The following is a 23142-nucleotide window of genomic DNA, read 5'->3' on the forward strand; positions in this document are numbered from 1 at the left end:
TTTCACTGCTAAGGTAGCTAAATGATACATTATCACAATACCACAGTTATTCCCATGCACTCATCAAAATATGCACACAAAGAATTGGTACTGTATTACAACAAAAACAAGGTTATACATCAGCACACAAGCTAGTTAAATTCAAAAGATCTGAGAAAGCCTGAAAATTCAAACAATAAAAGCACTTAACACGTGAAGGCTGCACAAGAATTGAATGAAAGGCATTTGTTGAAGCAGTGCAGACAGGTTACAGGGATAGCAGTGGGAACATCCATCATATACCCCTCCCCCCCCCCCCCCCCCCCCGTGGTTAAAAATAAATACAACTTCAGTACTACATACATATCATTAAGTCCTTCAGAAGTGAACAAATCAGCTTGCCCTTCCTTTCTTAAAAGGACATAAAGATATCAGGCTACAGTTATGGAATACATTTCCAAAATGCCAAATGGCTCACACTTAGACAAATATGACTTGGCTTATGTGGAACGGATGCAAAAGCAAAACATGAGTGATCATGCAACTTTGACAATCTCATGCCTGTCAGAATGTGCCACCATCTGGTTAATGCTAGTTACTGTATTTACTTGAAAATAGGTTTAATATGAATATAGGTCTGGATAATTTCCAGACTTGCTTTACGTTGGGTGCATCAGTGGAGCTTTTGGTACATTTGCTAGCTTTGTTCACGAACATAGGTCGAGATTCGTTTATCACACATATAGCTCAACAGCTCATTTTGGGTATAAAAAAGGTCAACCTATATCTGAATAAATACGGTAACATTATTAAGGACTACAGTACACACAGTGGATAGAAATATGCATGGGCAAGCATTAACCTGACAAAAAATTTTAAACAGCAGCCAAAACTTCAGCAAAAGCAATGACATTTACTAGTAGAAACCGAATATTTCTGGACCAATTCGGCTACTTGTTCAAGAGCAACTATAATGACGCCATGACAGCAACTTTTTAAGATCACTGGCTATACTCCAAGGTCATGGGACCAGCCAGGCTTGCTCTTTTTTTTTCTTTCTGTTAAGCATTACATTGCATCTCTAAATGAACAAAAATCAACATGGCCACTTCCAATGGTTTTTTATCAGAAAAAGAAAAGAAAAAGAAGCTCAGTTACAGATAAACAGGTTTACATTTATGGTAATCCCCACGAATGATCAGTGCCACAGTTATAGCTCAAAGTTCAATGATGGAAGCTTGGCCCTCAATTTCCGCACTAAAGACCTCCAATTTATTTTTTTGCAAGCAAATGCAAGGCGAGTTTGGAAAAAAAGTTATGCATCACAGTTGTGCCCGATTTTGGTGTTCCTTTTAAGCTCTAAGACACTGGCATTTTACAGTGAAACTGTTGAAGCCACACTTTACGCCAAGATTGTCCAGCTGTATGTTGTCCTCATTTAGGTGTATACAAGAAATGATCATCTCCTTATTGTCATGATGGTAATGAAGATGCTCATTTTTGAACACTTTATAATGACACTATAGATAAGCTTCATGCTTGTAAACAAGAAACCTATGACATCGCTAGTGCACGGACAGAATAAAAGACACCTTGTGCGATTTATGATCAGCTTCAATTCTTCGCCATAGTAATCTGTGGTTTAGCTTGTTTTCCTGTAGGACGTTATAAGGCTCAGGACCAATAGAATGATGCATGCCTGACGTGGCCTGGAACAGGTCCATAGCAGGAGAGTCACATGGCCACCGCTATTAGCCGACGCATGCCTCGATTGCTTCATGACCCAACAGTAAGCTCCACAAAGCAACAAGAAAAAGGCAGCAGCCTTGCAGTCTGTCATCCTTCAGCCCATCCAGTGTTGTGTTTCAGTGTTTCCCTCTGAAAATCACTACTCCAACGAACTATAATCTGGAAGCGCAAGCACTAAAAGCAGCAATGGGGTGAGGGGTCCCACTGTGGTTCACACCACTGAGCACAAGACATCCTTAACTAGCAACAAAATTATTAAGGGAAGCAAAAGGAGTGCAGTGTAGTCGCAGTTCACGAGGCCCTTACACTCTTTATTGAAACCAGCAATTTCCCCTCAAAACACAGTGCAGTTGGGGGCAGTGTTTCAGTTTGAAGAAAATAACCTTATTTTCTTGAAAGCACAGTCGGTAAGTCAGCTTCCAAAAGATTGCAAACATAACTACATTCAAGAGTGGTGGTAAATATTTCCTGGGGGACTACAGGCCAACTTCTTAAACATGCATCTGCAGCAAGTGCTCAAACACAGTCACATCTCACATTCACGATTATTTAGAATCCCAACTTCAATTACCTATATCAGTATTGCTTCAGAAAAGCCATATCTGGCATGAGATGCAATTATGAAAATTCGCTACCGACTTGCATTTCCCTATGGACTGCAGCCTAAAAGCAACTTCAAAGTTTTCTAAGCTTTTAAAGGGGCCCTGAAACACCTTTATAACTGATCGTTGATTCACATCACTTTCAAATTATGTCACCTCACAACGATCCTGCCACTAAAAATTTGTTTATTCCTTCAATCACAAACGAAGTTAGATGCAGTTAACGGACCGATGAGCAGCTTTCTTTCTCCTTTCATTTCTACAAGCACGCTGGAAGCCACACAGGAGAGACCGCAAGGGGGTGCAAGCGAGATGGTCCTTCCAAAGGTTCAATGCCATGGTGGCAAAATGGCTCGTGGCAGCACCCCAAGGTGGCTTCAGTATCTACGCTATAGTTTTCATCTCGCCTCACACGCAGCTGTCCTGTGTAGAGAGTTTTTTCTGTCATTCTGAGAATGTATACATATATAACTCAAATGAGCAATAATTGTATTACTGAGAACGTTTTCACGTTCCTGATATCAGCCAACAGCTGTTGGTGGGTCCAGCTACTTGCGATGACGCTGCATGACAACATTGCACAGGAGAGAGCAAGCGATTTTTCATTGCTTTTGAGGTTTTTAATTCCCTGTTGCATGCAGTGCAATATTGGGCTCATCTTCACAGGAGCCTCTTTAATAGATCAACAATGTTTTCTTACTACATTCTAAATGTGTTTCATGGCACCTTAATTGCATAGTCCAATACTGCATGATCTAACATAGCCACACTTAATTAGAATAACACTTGCCCTTCGACAACAGGAACACGCATCTGTAATCTGCTGCCCCTATTTACCAGTTTATCTACTTCTAAAGAGCCAGTTAAAATAGGGTTGCTCCTTTTATCTCCAGTAATTATAATTACCCATGTTGTACAGCTAAAAATTATTGTGCTTTTCAACTGCCCTCATAGGTTCTCAACATAATGCCAAGCTTTCATGCTAATTTCACAAATATGCACAAACCACTACAACATCCCCACCTTTCATCTCGAAGTCCTTCTATCCAGGCTACAAAGATTATTTACCTACCTCCGCTTCAAATGCATCGATAGCGGAATCTACATCTACACCACCTGCACATGGAAGTACCTACCTGACATCATCTGTTAGTGAAGAAAACAGACAATTCAGTCATACAATTCAAACATTTTTTTGGTGTGGCATCAAAATGCAGTTTAGTATTTCAACCTGGAGCATGTAGACCTTATGTCCAAAGCTTGCAAGTGTAGTAGTATTCATTTATTTTTTGATTACATGTACCTTCATTACCCATAAGGCATTAGTGTAGGGGGGCTTAGTTACAACATAGAATTGACATATTGTTAAACAGTAACACAAATAACAAGTATAAACATCAGATAATCATTCAACAGTCAAATTAAAATTAAACGGTCCCAAAAAATATAAAATTAACAAGCACTCATAAAAAGAAACATTCATTGCATCCAGTTTTGCATACCACAAGAGTAAAACTGTATACAATCGGCACATCGTAAATAATTACAGCATGCAGAAAATCATGTGAATGGATAAGATGACTACGCAGCTTACTCCAGCCTTTTAAAGCATTAGGAAAGAAAGGATTTCAAAACGTTAATACAGCACTGATACGGACAGCCTTATCTTTTTAGCGTGATCTTTCCTTACTGAAACATACTGAGGCAATTGTTAAATACAGGTCTTTATAGATGTTAGTTTCATTATTGTATATTTGGTGTAACAATTTTAATCATAGAATTTTTCTTCCATGATTAGAATTTTCCTTTTGTGATTGAAATTGTTACACCAAATAAACATTCGCGAAAGTGGAAATTTGGAGCACAGCAGGATCCTGTTAGTGATGCAATAAAATCTTTCCCATGTTTGTTTTCACCATAGATCAGATGGCGAATGCTGACAATGTGACTAAACTTGTCAGAAAGCGCAGATGACTTAAGCTATTAGCAGACACGCAAATGCACAGGAGACTGCAAATAATGACTAAAAGTGGTTTGTGCTGCTTCGAGACATTTTGGTGAAGGTCAATAAAAAAGAATGTACAGATGCAGAAACTGTGCACACAAACAATGCTTGCAACCGTGAATGTGCCACCATTAGTTCGGGAAACAACATGGTGGGAAAGCGAGCGTTGCAATCGGGAGAAAGGTAAATAAAGCAAGTGCAAGGGCCTCTCACACGCAGCTCACACAGTCCAAAAAACAAGTTTCTGCAAACCATGAAAAGGTCTATAGGGCACCCTTGCTACACATGTCCTTACATGTCATCCCCGCACCATAACAACTTTCAGTCTGAATGCGCTGATAAAATGCATAATTTGCATAACTAAAATAGCTGCAAACATTTTGAACAGACTTGCATTTTAATGGGTGTTAATGTACATTCATCCAAAGGAAGATCTTTCGAAAGATCAAAATATTGCATGCATAGGTGACCCATGGCGATATATGAACACGTCACAGTCAGCACACTCGCATTTGACTGATTCATCAAACTAATCCCATACAAAAACTCCCTTCTTACTATCAGTAGGCTGAACATCTTGGTGAGGCAATGCAAATGACTAAGACACAAGAAAAAATACAGGACAGCACAAGGCCTTCCTTGTGTCTTCGTCGTTTGCGCTTCCCCGTCAAGATGTTCAACCAGTACCAAGTTACACAAATGTCGATTATTCTATGAGTAGGTTACATTTAGGAGAAATGATAAAGTGCACCCATGAATAAAGAATATTTCGATTGCGGATGGCTAAACATGAGTGACAATTTCGTATCTCTACTAACATGTGACTTGATTGGTACGAGTACGCCAGCAAACGGAAACGATAACTAGAAAAAATCGTGAGGCTAGACAGCGAGAAAGGAAGAGGAAAGGTTTGCTGTTTCATGCACCAACAAGCCACCCTTATGTGAACTGCGCAACAGTAACCACAAACTTCAACTAGGCCATCATGCTATCAACCAGTGGCGTAGCCAGGGGGTGGCACACTGGGCATGTGCCCCCTCTCCGTGCTCATACATACTGCGTACTGTATGAAAACACTATGAAGACTGCAACTCCGTAAAAGCGACTCGCAGTTCATTTACAATTTTGTCATGTCAAATCTCATCTTAGCACATCAAAAAAATTAAGGCGTGTACTAGCTTGTGTTGAGCTACAGGAACGCAACACAATCGTATTTTTTGAGCGGCAAATGGACAGAAAAAGAAAAGTGTTCACTCCTGAGGAAAAGCAAATGTTTACGCATGGGCAGTATCCAGCCGCTCACGCCAGTATGGAGATTCAAGCTTGCATGTCAAACGAGGACATGTAGCAGTACTTGCCCACATGCACGGCCTTCGGCGGAGGACAGGGAATTTGACGTTATAAGCAAAAACCTCAATTTAATGGCTCAATGCACCCCTTAACCGTATTCAAATCAATTTCGACTTGAAACAGCGAAGGCTTGCACGACCACCCAACCATAAGTTGACTAGCCGTGAGAGGCAGAGCCCCTTGAATACCGCCAATACGTCAGCTGCTGATGTTCAGTCCAGCACAAGAAATTATGCTACGTACCAAAATGCTGCAACGACAAGGATTAAAGTCACACCCTAGTAAGGTGGCACATCATATCCAGAAGAAAACCAGACGAACTACAAATGTGAGTGCCAGACAAGAGAAGAGCTTGCTGGTATGTGAAGGTTCTGACTGGTGTTGCGGGGCGCTTTTATCTTTGCTGGGTGTACTTCGGACAGACTTTCTTGCGCTTGCAGCGCTCGTGCAGAGTCAGTCATGCTGGATTATACCTTTCGTGCGCCTCATGGCACTCTACCTTCAAAATAACATCACTGATTTTTTCTGGGGGAGCAGTAGGGGCCGTGGTAGAGACCGCGCCTGCTCTGCTAGAGTAGTATCCTCGCTCGTGCCAGGCTTTTCGTATGCTGCTCTCTGTGACTTTTCAAAAGCATTTTTGATGGTCCCCTTTCAGTTAAATAAAAGTGCTTCTGCAAAAACATGTGCACAAATCGGTAGGCGGGAGCCGCAAAACGGAAACAAAGCAGTTAAGTACATCCGACATACAGGTGCCCACAAAATAACTCGGAACGCCAGATCGGTGGCCGTTCGTCAGCGGAGCACACCCGCGGACAAATACAGCATTGGTCTGCACGTGCACGGCATTCCAAGCAAGCAAGCCTCGCTCCCTAGTGCATCTAGACAGGCGTTGCCTTGCATCAAAATACTTGCGATTTGTCCCTCTTAGCGCTGCGACAACACATCTGGTGGCGGGGGGAGGGAACAGGGGCCAGTAGGCTACAGCGTGCTCGCGCGCTATGCAGCATAATCTCTAAACACAAGTGTAATCCTTGTGGCGTATTCTCGTCAGAATCTGCATTCATTCTAAGACATGCTTTCTGCTTTCTGGATAGCTTGCGTGGATGGAATCCATGAGCATTTATAACTGAGTGGTGACCAGTGTGTTCACCATGCTCTACTTTTAATTATACCTAATGTCTTGCATATCTGAGTTAATTATTTCGCCAGAAGAAACTTTCAATTCATAGCTTATCTTTCATGTGGGCGAGTGCCACGGCTCGCCTATAATAGCACTGTAGCGCACTGTTCAACCTGATTATGTTGTTGCGCAATGTATTTTAGACATTGTGCAATTATATTCTGAGCCGCATTTACTACTTGGGAATAAGATCACAACTTTGTAACACGACGACTCCTTCAACAAGAATAAGGATGACTGCGTGCAGTAATAAAAGTTTTGAAAATGACATCAGACGGCTTATTCCAACACGCCAATTTCATGCACAGAAATTAATTTTATGCATGCGGCACTATAATAAAGGTCTCTTCAATGCTTTGCAGTCACAATGAAAATCACATAGTGCGCTATTTATTTACGAAATCTGGCCGCTTCACTGCAGTTTTAGTAGGGAGTACTGTAGCATTTCATCACGTGCCTGCATTGGTTGGTGCAAACATTCAATTGTTCGTTCAGTGTGGTGATACGTTGCTAATCAAGGGTGTGTTCAGCTAAACGAGTTAAACGAGTATAAAATGTTCAGTGGACTCCCATATCAACTAATAAGACGACTTTGACGGGGAAGGCTTTAATGCGTCGACGTCATTTCATTTGCGATTGTTTGCTTATGTTGGTAAATTAATTGAATACCTATTAACTGGTCATAATTGTTTGTTTTCTTACTTGCTGTTACAGTCTTTAATTGATCCTAATTAGTATGTACTGCTCTTAGGAACTCCTAATTAGTCTTAATTTGGCGTAACTAGTCTCATCAGTCTCGAATTGATGTTTACTTAAGTAGTCTCTATTACTGTTCACAACCCTTACTTTTAATTATTCGTAATTATTCTTAGTTACGTAGTAATTCAGCACGTTTTAATAAAGGTGTCTTATTATGTGTGTTTTGGTCTTGTTAATTACCCTAATTACATTAATTAAGTATTTGGGACTCTTGAATTACTCTCAATTATTTTAGCTACTAGGTGCTAAATTCACTTTTGCATGCTTTATTGAACGGTAGAGGTGTAGTATGCCGCTTTGTTTTTTGCTACCGCAAGTGTTGTCGACGATGGTCACATTCTACGACAAATGAGCCAGTTCAGCCTTTCGCTTTAAAAGGCGCCGATGCTGGTTAACGCGCACGCACGAGCGCTTACGCTCCATCGTGTGCACACAGCGTTTTAGATATCGCATCTGCACAGCCCTCCTGTGACAACGCTAAAAGTAGCTAAAAGGCACTTAACGTTACTCTTTTGGAGCAAGGCAACACCTAGGCCGGCATTTTGTAGCGATGCCTTTCCTATGCTAATGCCTTTTCGCGCTTGGTCGGTGGTCAGAGCGACGGTCCGCTCACGTTATCAACGGGATCAGCCGGCCGTGAGCGGTGGATGATAACGCATCACTACAAAATACCGGCCCTATTTAGATGCACTGGGGAGCGTGGCGAGCTTGCTAGGGAGACCGCGCTACGCAGACCCTGAAACTACTTTTGTTTGCCGGCGAAAGGCCACCGGTCCGGCGTTCCGAGTTATTTTGTGGGCACCTGTACCTTTAAACACAGAGTTATTATAACCTCAGGTGCTCTCCTGAGGCCTCCGTTTGTCGGTTACATGTGCCCTCCTGGAGCAGCACTTGTAAAGAAAGCGACGAAAAAAGCGCCCCACGCCTTCGACACCAATCAGAATCTACCCTATACTATAAGTTGAATAATTTAAAACTACTAGCAGTGACCTCCACAGTAGCAACAGTAGAAACGATGACACACTATTACTCACGTTTATCCAGAAGGTGCAAATAAAGAGGCGCGTTTAAAATAACCCCAACCACAACGTCGATACACTACACCAGCCGGCTGCCGCTCGCGCGCGTGCGTCCGCGCCTCTCGTGCCAGGATCCTGGCTAGGCTAGGCCATATAGGAGGCTATGGCTAGGCTCATGGAGGAAGGAATGGCTAGGCTAACCACTCTATTACTCTATCTTGGCTGCTAGCATGGAGGAAGGAAACAAAACCTTCCTCCATGGCTGCTAGAAATAACGTTGCCAGACTGCCAGTCTCAGCGGCCATTGCGCGTATGACGTTTCTACACTGATACATGCATGCAGTTTGCAAAAAAAAAAAAAAAAAAAAAAAAAAATCTGGGCTTCTAGACCTGTTTCTGTTACTTAGAGGAAACCGTCGAAAAGCTGTTAAATTTTAGAACTGCCAAGTAACAGCACTACAGCCTACATTTTTCTTTAAAGAGTTTTTTTTAAATGTTAACATGCCTCTCCACTGTCTACTTCAGACTAATTTACAGAGAAGGGTTACGGAATGGATTGCAGTGGTACCAACACGAGATATGTATCATTAGACCTAGGGTTTTCAGGACCGACTAAGGGACTTGGCGACTTCTTGGGATTATTTCAAGATTTTGTACCAGCTTGACGTACTTTTCATACAGCTGTAATCGAACCACATAAAGCCGGTCGTGAATCGAACATAACTTAATAAAATCTGGTGTTTGCGTAGTTCTTATTTTGTGTGTGTAATCTACTAACATTTAAAACAGAAACAGCGCAACAGAAATACATACAATTATACCAACTAGCCCCACCAGCAAAAAAAAAAAGTGCGGTCGCGTACCGCGTCCAATGCCTCGGCGGGCTGCAATGGGAATTATTCCATGTCACCAGTGCCTGCGCTTGCGTGCCTAGAAGCATCCGCTCTTTCCGCTGGCCGAACGTGTTCTGTGGCCGAACACGATCAGTTGCGCGGGAATGTCCGCACACGAGACGCCACCGACAAGATTTAGCGGTGGGAACGACGTCGACCGCACTACCTCCGACACACGAAAGACTGCGACCTCAAGCTGCCGAAACTGAAACTTGCGACACAAAGCGGCGCGGCCTATGCATTTCCATTTAATAAATTTTAGGCGTGGGTCTTTAAGCTTAGCGCGACGTGAGTGCTGCCATTTCACTTTCAAGATACACAAGCTGCTTCGACCCTGAAAATGCCGACGCAAATGGCGAGTTGGGGGAAAAAAAAATCGCTTATTTACGATGCCAATCCACGTGCATGCGACCCGTGCGTTTTTTTTTTTTTTTTTTCGGCGGGCGATTGAAGTAGAGACTGCGATATCAGGCGCGAATTAGCCAGACAACAAAGAAATCGAAACATATGCGATTAAGCTCAACGAGCAGAATTGGTACAGCAAGTGCGATGAGATGGAAGCCGATATGAGTCTCTCCAAAACCTGGAGCCTTCTCAAACATCTCATCGACCCTAGTAAATCAAAAATGCAACCTAGTACAAACCAGGTGAGAGCGAGGCATGTTTCATAGGCACAGATGACGAGCTCATAGCGAGATCCAAGAGACGTATCTTGGAAAAGCAGAGAGCGAGGTGTTTAAGGACTACGAGGGACCTCCCAACCCAGATCTCGATTGATGCCCTTATCACCACGACAGAGGTTAGGGCAGAGCTGGACGGGATAACGAACACAGCTCTCAGGAATCTAGACGATGAGTCCATCATCGCGCACTAACCAGGTGTGGGAAACAGGAGAACCCGGAAAGGCATGGAAACAGGCGGACGTAGGCAAAGTACCCGACTTGAGCAACATGCGACCAATCTCCCTCACCTCGTGTGTAGGCCTATTGATGGAGCATGTTGTTCAAACGAGACTAACCAGGTACACGGAGGAGAACAATCTCTGGCTGCATGAAATGGTTGGATTCAGCTAGGCCAGGGCTCAGTACACAAGATGTCATGCTCAGACTTAAACATGATATCCTAGACCAATACGTACGACACAACTGACACCAGGACGATCCTAGGCCTCGACCTCACCAAGGCATTTGACAATGTTAGCCACAAGGCTATCTTAGCAGGCCTCAAAGAGGTAGGTGTGGGTCATAGGGCATATGCATACGTCAAAGACTTTCTGTCACAGAGGGAGGCGAATATAAAATTTCTAGATGTAAAGTCCCCTCCCATCACACTTGGGAGCAAGGGGACACCTCAAAGGTCCGTGCTATCACCCTGCCTATTCAACATAGCGATGAGGGGTCTCCCGGCACAACTCAATAAGATTAAATCTATCAAATTTAGCATGTACGCGGATGATACCTACATCTGGGTTAACAGTTGGAGTGACGCAGCCGTCAAATTTAAACTACAGATAGCGGCAAATATTGTGGAAGAGTATACGGCCCACAGAGGCTTGGTGTGCTCGCCACAGAAATCGGAGCTATTAATCATTGAGCCAAAACATCAAAGGGGACACGCTGGGAGCAGCAGACCCGGCCATCAGTGTATTCGTAAATGGAAATGAGGTTACCAAGGTGGAGGAAATCAGAATTCTGGGCATGTATATCCAGAGAAAAGGATACAACCTCACGAAAGGATATGCGGCGCCGGTCACGGGGATCTTTAGGAGAGTTGCACTCAAAGGCAGGGGCCTTAAGGAGAACAGCCTCCTCAGACTCATGCAAGCCTTTATTACCAGCCGAATACCGTATGCCACACCGTATCTTGTGTTTAAACAAGAAGAAAAAGAGAAAAAAAGATGCAATATTGTTACGAAGGTGTGGGTTTATTTACAGGTGATTGATGAGAGCACATGAAGGGAGCAGCTAGCCGAAGGCGAAAACCATGCAGTCCGGTACGATCAACCGCCCAGTACAAGCGCGCGCTCCTGGCCACCTCTTTGTCTTCTTCTAACCTCCGCGCATTGCCACTACATTTTCCCCGGGGGCAGACGAAGCTCGCCGAGCGAGTTAATTGGGTCGGTGATAATACTGCTTGAGGCGAGCCACATGAACAACTTGCGTCACGCGCGAGCGCCGATTATTTGTAGTCACTTGGGCGACAACGTAGCTAAATTATACGTCACTTAGACGAGCGAGAATGACGAAGGGTCCAAAGTTGGTGGCGAGAAACTTGCGGTACAGCCATTTTTTTGCGAACTGGTGTCCACAGCCAAACATAGTCACCGGGCAAAAAGCTCACGGGAATATGCCGCGGCATCGTAGAGGCTCTTGCTGTGGGCCTGTGAGGACAATGTCCTCAGACGTGTGAGTCACCGTGCTTCTTCTGCACGACACAAAGTCTGAGCGATAGACAGGTCTTCATGATGGTGGAAGGGTAGGAGAGTGTCCAGAAAGCTCCGTGGATTGCGTACGTAAAACAAAAAGAACGGCGCATATCCGGTAACTTCATGTTTGGCAGTGTTGTACGCGTACGTAACGAAAGGCAAGACGGCGTCCCAGTTTCTGTGGTCAGCGTCGACATGCATGGACAGCATGTTGGTAAGGGTGCGATTCGTCCGTTCAGTGAGACCATTAGTTTGCGGGTGGTAAGGAAAGGAATGCCGATAAGAAGAACCACAAAGCTGCAGAAGTCCTTCAACAACGTTGGCAGTAAATTGCCGTCCACGATCACTGATAACAACCCGTGGAGCGCTGTGACGTAAGATGACGCGGTGCAGCAGGAAGGAAGAGACATCATCTGCTGTACTGGCAGATGCAAGTGCCGCTGTTTCCGTGTAACGAGTTAAGTAATCCACGCACACTGTAATCCACCGGTGGCCAGATGATGTCTTCGGGAGTGGTCCGAGCAAGTCAATGCCAACTTTTTCAAAAGGCGACGTCGGTGGCGTGACAGCTAGGTTGCAAATAACCTGCAGGGCCAGTCGTTGTTTGCTTGTGGCGCTGACAAACAGCACAGCTGGCAAAGTACTGCTTCGTCGTTTTCCAGAGTTTCGGCCAGTAAAACCTCTGGCGGAGCCGGTGTAGTGTGCGTGCGAAGCCAAGGAGGCCGGACGTAATGTCATCATGCATCGAACGAAGAACCGCAGGGCGCAGGTTTTCTGGCACTACTAAGAGCAATGGAGGGCCGTCAGCTGAGTAATTCTTCTTGTAGAGCAAACCATTAGAAATAGTAAATGGCTGCCCTGGTGATTCATGTATTTAATAAATGGTTCAAGGCAGGGTCACGATGTTGCTCGCTTTTGAAACTACTGAGGTCTGGGAAGTCGGACGAAATAGAAACTAAATAGTCGTCGACGTCATCGTCTTCAGCGTTTGCGTACGGTGACGGGAGGCGCGAGAGGCAGTCGGCATCCGTGTGGCATCGTCCGCTCTTGTAGGTATAATTGAAAAGCTGTACTCTTGAAGGCGCAACGCCCAACGGGCTAATTGGGCGTTGCGCCAGCACAGTGAATGGTGATCAGTCATTATGGTGAACTCGCGGCCGTGCAAATACGGCCGGAACTTCTGAATGGCGAATACAACTGCCAGGCACTCCAGTTCGGTGACGGTGTAGTTCTTCTCCGCTTTGGTAAGTGTCCGACTAGCATAAGCGACGACATGCTGCCGACCGTTTCAGATCTGAACGAGCACAGCGCCGACACCAACACCACTAGCATCAGTATATGCAGTTCAGTGAAGGCAGCAGGATCGAAGTTCATCAGGACCGGTCCGGAAGTCAATAAAAACTTCAGTAGCTGAAATGCAGCCTCACAGGAATCCGTCCACACGTATGGCGTGTCCTTGTGAAGAAGGGACATCAGAGGAGAAGCAAGCTGTGCGAAATTCTTGATAAATCGGCGGAAATATGAGCAAAGGCCCAAGAAACTTCGGAGGTCTTTCACCGTCTTTGGTTGCATGAAAGTTACGAACCACCGCAATCTTCTGTGGATCTGGTCGTATTCCCTGGTTGTCGACCAGAAAGCCCAGTACAAGAGCTTCACGCTCACCGAAGTGACACTTCTTGGAATTTAAAATAAGGCCAGCTCGCCGTATGCAGTCAAGTACGATCGATAGGCGGTGATTATGCTCTTGAAACGTCGTGCCATAAATAATCACATCATATAGATAGCACATACAAATTTCCCATTTGAGTCCGCGGAGCACTGCATCCATAAACCTCTTAAATGTCGCCGGAGCGTTGCACAAGCTGAAAGGCATAACGTTGAACTCAAAGAGGCCATCGGGCGTTACGAAGGCTGTCTTCTCCTTGTCCAAGGGGTGCATAGGAATTTACCAACATCCTGACCGCAAGTCCGCTACAATATATTAGGAAGAGCGTTAAGAGAGCCCTATAGGGCTCCCAGACTCGACTTTGACAGACCTGCTTCTCAAAATGGGGGTTCACGAGACGCTAGTTGAGCTCACTGAGGCAGTACGAGCTAGTGTGTCTCAGTTGAAAATATTAGGCCAGTCCAAAACAGGGAGAAAAATCATGGAATGGGTAGTAATCCAATGTGACAGGGGTGCCCCGACTGGCAAGAAGGACATTCCGCTGGACCGTGCATAAACGCTTCCGAATTGTCCCCCTACCTAAAAATATGCATTCTATCTACAACAAAGAGAGGAGAGCTCACAGGGCTAAATCTCTAGTAAATAAACTTAAAAACACACCGGCGCATAAAGTAGCGTACGTGGACGCCGCTTGCGGCAGAGACGGGGCTGCGGTATCGATGGTGGTAGATGACGACGGATGCGTTAAGACAGCATGCTCCACGTGCACGAGGGATAAAAGCGGGAGTCATATATTATGCGATAGCAAACTAGCTATCCGAAATTTTAGCAAAGCGAGAATCTCGGAAGAAGCTCAGGTGAGTGCGAGTGAGTGCTAGTGAGTGCGAGTGGAAGTGAGTGCGATGTGAGTGCCAGTGACTGTGAGTGGAAGTGAGTGCGAGTGCGCGTGAGTGCTAGTGAGTGTGAGTGGAACAGGCATTCCCTTAACGGGAGATTCTGGGCGTTGTGTCATCACCGCATTAACGACTGGAATTCTTTTCCCATCTCGGAGTTCTACAAAGTCGTCGTTTACGTCTTCTTGGTGTTTTGGTGGGGCATACACGCAGGATGCCTGGGGACCTTCCTTCACTCCGTTGTGGCATGTATCAGCTTTGTGCCCAGTTCGCCCACATTTGAAACATTTGACATCATTGGGGCACGTAAAATTGGTCCGACAATTGCTGGAATGGTGGCCCAGTCGGTTACAAAGATAACATCTTGGGACAGGTTTCTCCTTTCATCGGATGTCGGTTTCTTTGCGTCCCCTGGTTCCTCTTTTTTGATCTTAGATTGGTGCCTGCCTGTGCTTCCAAAAATTGGTCTGCCAATTCCAACATATCTTGAAGCGACTTAGCTTTCCTTTCTTTCAGATAGAGTGACAGGCTCAGGTGGCAACTGATGAGGAACTGCTCCTTGATCAGAAGCTCTCTAAGCGCACCGTACTCCTGTGCAGTCTCTGAAAGTTCGGTCCACCTATCAAAATAGTGGCTAAGCCGCGCGGCAAATTGCGTAGCAGTCTCGCCATCGGCGGGCTTTCCAGTCCTAAACTTGTCTCGGAAACCTTCTACGGTGAACCTAAATCTCTTCAGTAAAGCAGCTTTCACCCTTCCATAATTAGAGGCATCGGTTGGCCTCAGCCTACCGTACACACTAAATGCTTCGCCACTCAAACACGTGCTCAACGCAGTGGCCCATTGATCCTCTGGCCAATTCTGGCTTTTAGCAACTGTCTCAAATCTGTGCAATTAAGTAAGCATCCAGATCATCTTTTCTTTCATCGAATGCTACAAGCAGTTTGCTTGGGTTCAGACGGAAGCTAGTTTCTTCCCTTATCGACTCTTGCCTGGGCGGAAGCGTCTGTGCGCTGCTGCAAACGAAGTCGTTCGAGTTCTAACTCATGCTGTCTTTGTCTTTCTCTCTCAGCTATTTCAGCTTCCCTTTCTTCTTTGGCCCGTTCGGCCGCTAGCTTCTCTCTTCCTACAACTTGACTAACCCACTTCCGTAGTTCAGCTCCGGAAAGACCCATATTCTCACCAAGGGCGACTAATTTCTCAAGATCCATAATGCCCTTCAAAAATCTAGCCGCGTGCAAAAAATATCTGCCTAGATTTCAACTATCGAACTGCTCTCTACACACAAGTTAGCAAAACGTGGTGCAATACTCAAAATCGTTTACAATAGCAATGTAAACGACCCTAGGCTCTTTCTCCCTACAATGGACACACAATTTGCACCAGAAAGGTCCTTGTCGCGGACGCCAGAAATATTGTCACAGATTCCGTGAACGAGGCGCAGACGCCGGACCAAATTCCAAAGCCGACTTATCAGCTTCCGAAAATAATCCCACGAAAGCAAGGGCAATTAAGAGTGGGCCCTCTGGTGCGCCAGCGAACGCCGGTTGCTGTCCAAAGACCGAGTCAGAGCCCAGAGTTGTCAAAACACAACAAAATATATTCTTCACACAAGGCAGTTACACAAACACTTGCAAACAACACGGGAAAATAATTAACGACAAGCACTAAGAGTCCAACACGTAAAGTACAAAATAAAAAGGAACACTAAGTGTCCAATCGTATTCACCCGTGTTAATGGTCTTCGAATCAGACGATCTCGGTGTAGCTCGGGACAAATCTTGAAGAAGGAACTTCTTCCGGAAATGCAGACACTCGATGAACTCGTTGACTAGCTTGCCGGGGAATCCCCTTCTTCCGCAGACACTCGGTCTTCACGTTACATCCCTTCACCGGTGCGGACGGAACTCTAGAACTCCTACTGACGATTCTCGCACGGCAGTTATATAACTTCCACAGTCGTGCTCGAACATTCCTACCGGAGTCATATCTCGTAGCATGGCCAAAGCTTGGGAAGCTTCTCGTCTTTTCTCTCGTACCTTCGACCGCTGCTGTCGGAGCTTTGTCAGGGGGGGGGGGGTGATGACTCATGCTGATGGCGCACGCTCACGCTGTAGTTTTCTCTCTCGACTCGCCGGGTGAGAAGGCGTCTCGGCGCGCGCGTGGGCTCTCTTTCTCTCTTCCGTTAACGTCGCTTCGTCGAGGCTCTTCTAGACGTTTCGGCGCCGTTGTTTGCGTCGCTGTTTGAGGCGTATGCGCTCTCCCCCTCTGTTGAAGTTGCCGCGGGGCCGGCGTGTTCTTTCGCTGGCTTGCGTGACACGCGGCGCGCGCTTGGATTGCGCGCTCATTTGTGACAGAGTGCGAGTGCGTACCAGTGAGTGTGAGTGGAGATGCGTGCGAGTGAGGGTCTGTGAGTGTGAGTGGAGGTGAGTGCGAGTGAGTACCAGTGAGTGTGAGTGCAGGTGAGTGCGAGTGCAGGTGAGTGAGTGCGAGTGGAGATGAGTGCGAGTGAGTGTTAGTGGAGGTGAGTGCGATTGAGTGCCAGTGAGTGAGTGGAGGTGAGTGCGAGTGAGTACGTACCAGTGAGTGTGAGTGGAGATGAGTGTGAGTGGAGGTGAGTGCGAGTGAGCGCCAGTGTAAGTGAGTGCGAGTGAGTGTGAGTGGAGGTGAGTGTGAACGTGAGCGAGTTCGGCGCCTGGAAAAAATTATGGTATTTTCCCACACTGCCGACCTATGTCGTCCTCCCCCCCCCCCTTCCTACGTGTAGGTTAAGAGGCAGGCACCCCAGCTTGGTGGAATAATAGTTTTCAATCAATCAATCAATCTTCTGCAACACCGAATCCGAGGGGGGAATCTCCGTATGGCTGCCATTGGCTGTTTTAATGGAGACACTCACTCGATCGACGCTAGCGCCAAGGCGCCCTTCAGTTACGGCCCTATCAGGCGGGCGACACTTTAAAGAAAACGGCGGTGCACACAGTTCACGTCGTCATGGCAACAAGAGCAGCCGCGGCGCCTCCTCGCCCTCGTGCTTTTTTTTTTCAGTCTTTTTATGCCGGCCCTCTCCGCTCGCTTTCCTCCTCTCTCCCCGTCATGCCGGCGCTCCGCTGTTTTTTTTTTTTTTTGGGGGGGGGGGGGGGTCCTGTGCGCGGCGCTTTTTTTGGTGCGCCGCGTGATTCACCAGAATGTATGTCACCAGAACTATTCACCCATGGAAGAGTGGTCTGCAGCTGCACACATAAGCAAATGCCTAAGTGACTGGACACAGAGCTAGAAACATTATGATCATAGGTGGTGCATGATTCAAGGATTAGTTGGAAGACAGTGCTTGCTTAACGCTTAAAATTAAATTCCTTACTTTGGATACAATCATCCCTTGATTTCAGCAATATGGACGAAAGGAGAAGCGGCTGGATGTCTTGGAGATTGTGAGCTAGATTGCTCCTGTGTACATATAGAAGCAAGCTCTTTGGATATCCAGGCCAGATGGAGGGGGTGCAGCCACGAGTGAAGCTCTATAGGCTTGAATGTCAGTTCTGTTGCAGACTAGGCCAGGTTAAAAGTAGCAGGCTCAGGTCAGCACAGGTGTTTTGTTTACAGTGACAGCACCTGTTGTTGCTCTCCAGGACCAGCCCCACTTTGTAATGACAGACCAGTGTGGTCACCATCTCTGTCAGCAGACGCCCAAGACGGACAGCTGCTGCCCAAGAAAACTTAGAATCAGTGTAGGATTCAGTGGGAAGTGTTTAGGCAAGTTCTCGATGGTAACTCATGTATGCCACTGCAACATACTCATCGTGATCGCAATGAAGTGCAGGAACTTTGGTGTGATTGGTTCCTCCCTTACCAATCTGTACACGATGTCAAGTAGCAATAAAAAAAAGATAACGAGGCCGTCTCTATTTTGTTTACAGATGTGTCGATGTAGTCACACCAAGCTATTATGACCTTTATTAATGTTGCAGACTCGAATATTGAACAAATTTTGCGGGCACCAAACTATTTCAGTGCATTTGTGCATAGTTAATATAGAAACTCACTGTCCATGCAATAGACAGCCCCGAAAAGCCCAAAACCTGTCGAAACTCATGTCTTGTTAGTATGGATAGTGTCAGTACGGACAGGACCTCCTCCAAATATAAACTGAAAGCCCTATGCAAACTGGTGGCAAAATGTGTGCAGTGTGCCCTGCGTTCTCCTATGTGACACCCAATAAACTTTGGGGCTGACATGCTCTCTCAAGCGTAAGCACTGTCCTAGACGAGGATTGACGTAGTGCGACTTCAGCTGTTCTACTGGCATCTCATGTGCAAAATTCAGTGGACACAGAGCGGTTTTTCCTCTTATGCACTAGCTTAATCAACATGTAGCTCTCCCTACTGAAGTCCTTTTCTGTTGGTTGAACTCACTTTCTTTAGTGAAAGCTCCGTTGGGAATTCTATCAATAAGAAGCCCATCACAGCCCTCATGGTCTGTGCAAGGTGCTTCAAGCTGAACTGAATTTTTTTAAGGATACCAGTGACCAGAATAATGCTCAACTTGCTCAAACTTTGTGAAATTAGAATTTCAGTGCACAGTGCAATGGCTAGAAACAACCTTTTTTTTAGCGTTCTTTTCTCAATAAGCATTCTTTTTTTTCCATCAAGATTCTTTATTATGGACTTGCTTTATGGACAATGTTAGCTGGAAACAAGTGTACCTATTAACAAGGCACCACTGGATTTCTTGTATCTACACTGTTGGGATTCAGCTGACATTTACATGCACTCCAGTCCAAATAAATGGGGTGCACTGTTGTGGTCTTGGTGGCTTTTGTTTCATCTACCCAAAATGTTGAGGCAATGTCTTGGGAGGCAACTAGGATACCATGGATTTCAGCTTGCCTGCTGGAGAGTTCATGTAACGTCGAGGCAGCATTAGTATGGTCCACTGCAATACAGTTGAACCTCCATAATGAAATGGCATCCGACACAAAAATACCTTTGTTATATACGGTATTCATTATAGACAATTTTATATTCACTTCATGGGCGCCGCCATATTGGGTTGTTACACAAACAATTTCTTAGTTTTACGAGAAGTCACGTAACATGGTCATGAAACGCTGAACGCATTTATACAACTATTTTCATGCTTGCAAATCGACTGTAGTACCGTAAACTTTGTTAAAGACAGAAAACAGAAGCATTATCAGCCCAATATGGCGGCACCTAAACGCTTCCATAAAATGGTGTACAAGTAGGTATGTGCAAATACTATTCAAAATTTCGATGAATCAAACAGTCCTCGTTATTTGATTTGAGTTATTCCGCATTCAGAATTGTCAAAATTCGTTTTTTCCCCCAAGAATAAGGGATAATAACTCTCGATTCTAGAAATAGACAGATTGTTGCAAGTGAGGACTGTCTGAATGGTTCTGCTGCAGGGGTAGCATAGTTGTTGCACAGAGCACATACCTTCCGTTCGATAACTTCCAATCATTCAAAAAGAATATCTTGCTTTTCAGTAGCTTATATACGAATTTGTTGTCAAGATATAGGCAGGACAATTGTTTATCCAGTCATACCATAATTGCATCCTTGTAAAATGATATGCGATGCCACAGTATCTCGCCTTCAATGAACACAACACGCTACATACATCTGGTGATATGCTGTTTCATTGTTTCACTATTGTCATTGTCATGGTGCGCCAGATAACAGAAATCAGGTTATTATTTACGAGCTCCTTATTTGACTGGACATCCAGTTGTGAACAGCAATATGTGCATTTATCAAATGATGTAAACAGCCCTCACAAGCTTTTTTTTTAACCAATGAACTCCGTAGAAATTTACAATTAAATTTCTTCAGAAATAAGAAAATATTCAATTTTCAAGTCCCCTTTTCTGAAACATTAGTCTTCAAATCACTAAATTCACGATAATTCAATTTACTTCGAAATATCCCTATGCGAACCCTCCTAGCTATTAGCATATATGCATTACACACTGATATCAGTAAAAGACATTTTAGATATACAGGGTTATTTGTACCTACCTGTATTGTTTCTTGTGCTGGTTGCCTTGCCCTTAAGTCACACAAGCTCAGTATGCAAGCCAGCCATATCAAAATCATAGCATCCACATGCCATTGTAGAAAGCAAAACTTTTATTAGACTAAAATCAAAATATGTTCAGTTGCCAGAGATTAAAAAGGGAAAAACTTTATTATTTTTTCATAGAAAAACCCAGAAAATAAATGTCTTGGAAAATGCACATTATGGCAATAACAAAACATGGAATTTTGTTCACACCCTAGTGAAACACTGAGCACTTCCCATTGGTTAAGGACAGTTTGACACACAGTGCAGACTGCTTATAATAATATCATGCAACATTAAATGATGCACTGCTAGAAACAATCCATTTTAGCAACGTAAACTGTTGCTTTTGTATCACTAGAAACAATTCTGTTTAACAATGTAAACTTTTTACAGTGGCTGCACACAAAGATGAACTGGATATGATAATGAAATTGTCAGCTTCAAGAAATGATAAAATCCTGGCTTTTGAAAAAGTACTTTTTCAGAAAACTGGTCATCACATCGAACAAAATTAAAATATGCAGGTGGCACCAAACCCAACTCATTAAATTTAAAGGATTTGCCCTTAATACCACACAACATTAAATAACATATGGCTGAAAACAATACCATAATAATTTTAGCAATGCAAATTTTTGCTTTTGTATAGCTAGAAACAATCCCATTTCAGCAATGTAAACTTTTGCACTGGCTGTGAGCAAAAATCACGGAGAAAGAATACAGGAGGCGCAACTCGGCTCCTTCCCGCGTCGTCATAATGTCACACAGGAGCACAGGATGTACCATGCGGCGGCGGACGTCGTGACAGTGCCCCCTACAGAACGCCGGACGCATAACGTATGGTCATGTGATGGTTTGTCGAAGCGATGCAGCGGATCCGTGGCGCGGCGAGCGCGCTCTTGCAATGCCTCCGTTGGCTCTTGTCGTCTGCTCGCACGCGACGGCTTGATGCCAGTGTGCCGCCTTGGCTACTATCGCAGAACGTCTGATCTTTCATGTTTCTTGGTCTTATTGCCACATAAATAGCATGTGATCCTAAATAATAATCTATAAAAAATATCCAACTAACACGGTCTACAGGTCTTCTATCCCCGGATTGCAAACCGCGCTGGAGCAAAACGTTTTGGGCGGTATCCGACAGTAGCAGACGACGCCGGGCGCCGTCGGAGACCGCGGCTACCGCGGCCACGCGCGCGCCGCTGCGACCGCGAGGGAAGTAGTTCCTTCCGTCGCCGCAAGGGGCGCTGCGCCGACGTTCACCGCCAGCGCGTCTCCTCCTCTCCCAGCGTGATATTATCACGACCAGTGCTCGCGCTGGCGCCGGCCCCGAGTTTCGCCTCCTGTTATTCTTTCTCCGTGGCAAAAATCAACTGGATATGATAGTGCAACTGTCAGCTTCACAATAGAATACATTTCTGGCTTCTGAAAAAGGTACTTTCCAAGAAAACAGGTCACGAACAGAACAAAATCACAATATACAGGTGGCACCAAGTTCAACTCTAATCACTGGTAGACACACCCATAAATGCATTCTTCAATTCAATGCATGATCTTAGTCATTGCAAAGAGCTGCTGTTGATGCATATGCAGCAAGTAAATGCAATACACAGTGCGACTGTCAAGTTTTGCCTGTCACAGAACTAAGCCATATTTCCAATGAACTAAGCCTTATTCAACATCGTTAACACTCTGAACATTGTCCAATATATAGTTATGCAAATAAGAACATTAGGGTTTGCATTTCTTGCAACTTAGTTGACTGAAAATTGCAACACAGGTTCCTGCAAAGAGTCACTGAACCATCTCACGAGATTAATGATGATGATGCACCCTGCCAAATTACAGAAATTATATGTCTGTATAGAGACATATACCGGTGCTTCAACGACAATCAGCTCTGTTCCAATTAAAAATAGGGGACATGAGGCAAGCTGATAACTTTTGCGGGCAAAGATCCACAGCAGTAGTGAAAATCAGAAGCTGCATGATACTTGCCAATATCATACTTACCGATGTTCATTAATTAACTTCAGTAACTTCATGGTGCATGCTGCAATCGTAGAATTGAAGTCAGCCAGCATGCAAATCATAACCATTTGCTATAAAATGGTATGCACGTGGCACAAGTTCAGAGAAAATATGGACTCAAAATGCAGGGTGAAATACATACCGTATTTACACGATTGTAGGTCGACCCATTTTTTCAAATTTGGCAATCCAATGTTGGGGGGTCGACTTAGAATCGAAACCGAACCGTGTACTGCTAGTAACGGCAAGAGAAATGAGAAATCAAGGGCGCTACGGCGTGGTTACAACTTTGCATCTACGTTTTTATGGTTACGGTAGAAGCGTAGCGTAATACTTTACTGTATTGCATACATTTTGATTGCACGCACCACGAGCGCACGGCTCTTGTGGGAGCATCGATCATGAAAGAGCCGCCGTTTAGGGGGTATTGGTAGATGGCGGAAGAGCCGCCGTTTGGGGGGGTATTGGTAGCTGGCGGAAGAGCCGCCGTTAGGGGGGTATTAGTAGTTGGCG

The 23142-nt window shown here is 45.0% G+C and overlaps 1 protein-coding gene across 1 annotated transcript in view; it reads right to left on the bottom strand.

Annotated features, from left to right (window-relative positions):
• The window catches only part of LOC119437721 (uncharacterized), a 40821-nt gene extending 32028 nt beyond the window's left edge, over positions 1 to 8793 (bottom strand). The window contains exon 1 of the mRNA XM_037704695.2: positions 8659 to 8793. The gene's annotated coding sequence lies outside the window, so the exon portion shown is untranslated. The remainder of the gene's footprint in view (positions 1 to 8658) is intronic.
• Between the last annotated feature and the right edge of the window lie 14349 nt (positions 8794 to 23142).

The sequence above is a fragment of the Dermacentor silvarum genome, chromosome 1, assembly GCF_013339745.2.
Source record: "Dermacentor silvarum isolate Dsil-2018 chromosome 1, BIME_Dsil_1.4, whole genome shotgun sequence".
In the NCBI taxonomy this organism is placed as follows: domain Eukaryota; kingdom Metazoa; phylum Arthropoda; class Arachnida; order Ixodida; family Ixodidae; genus Dermacentor; species Dermacentor silvarum.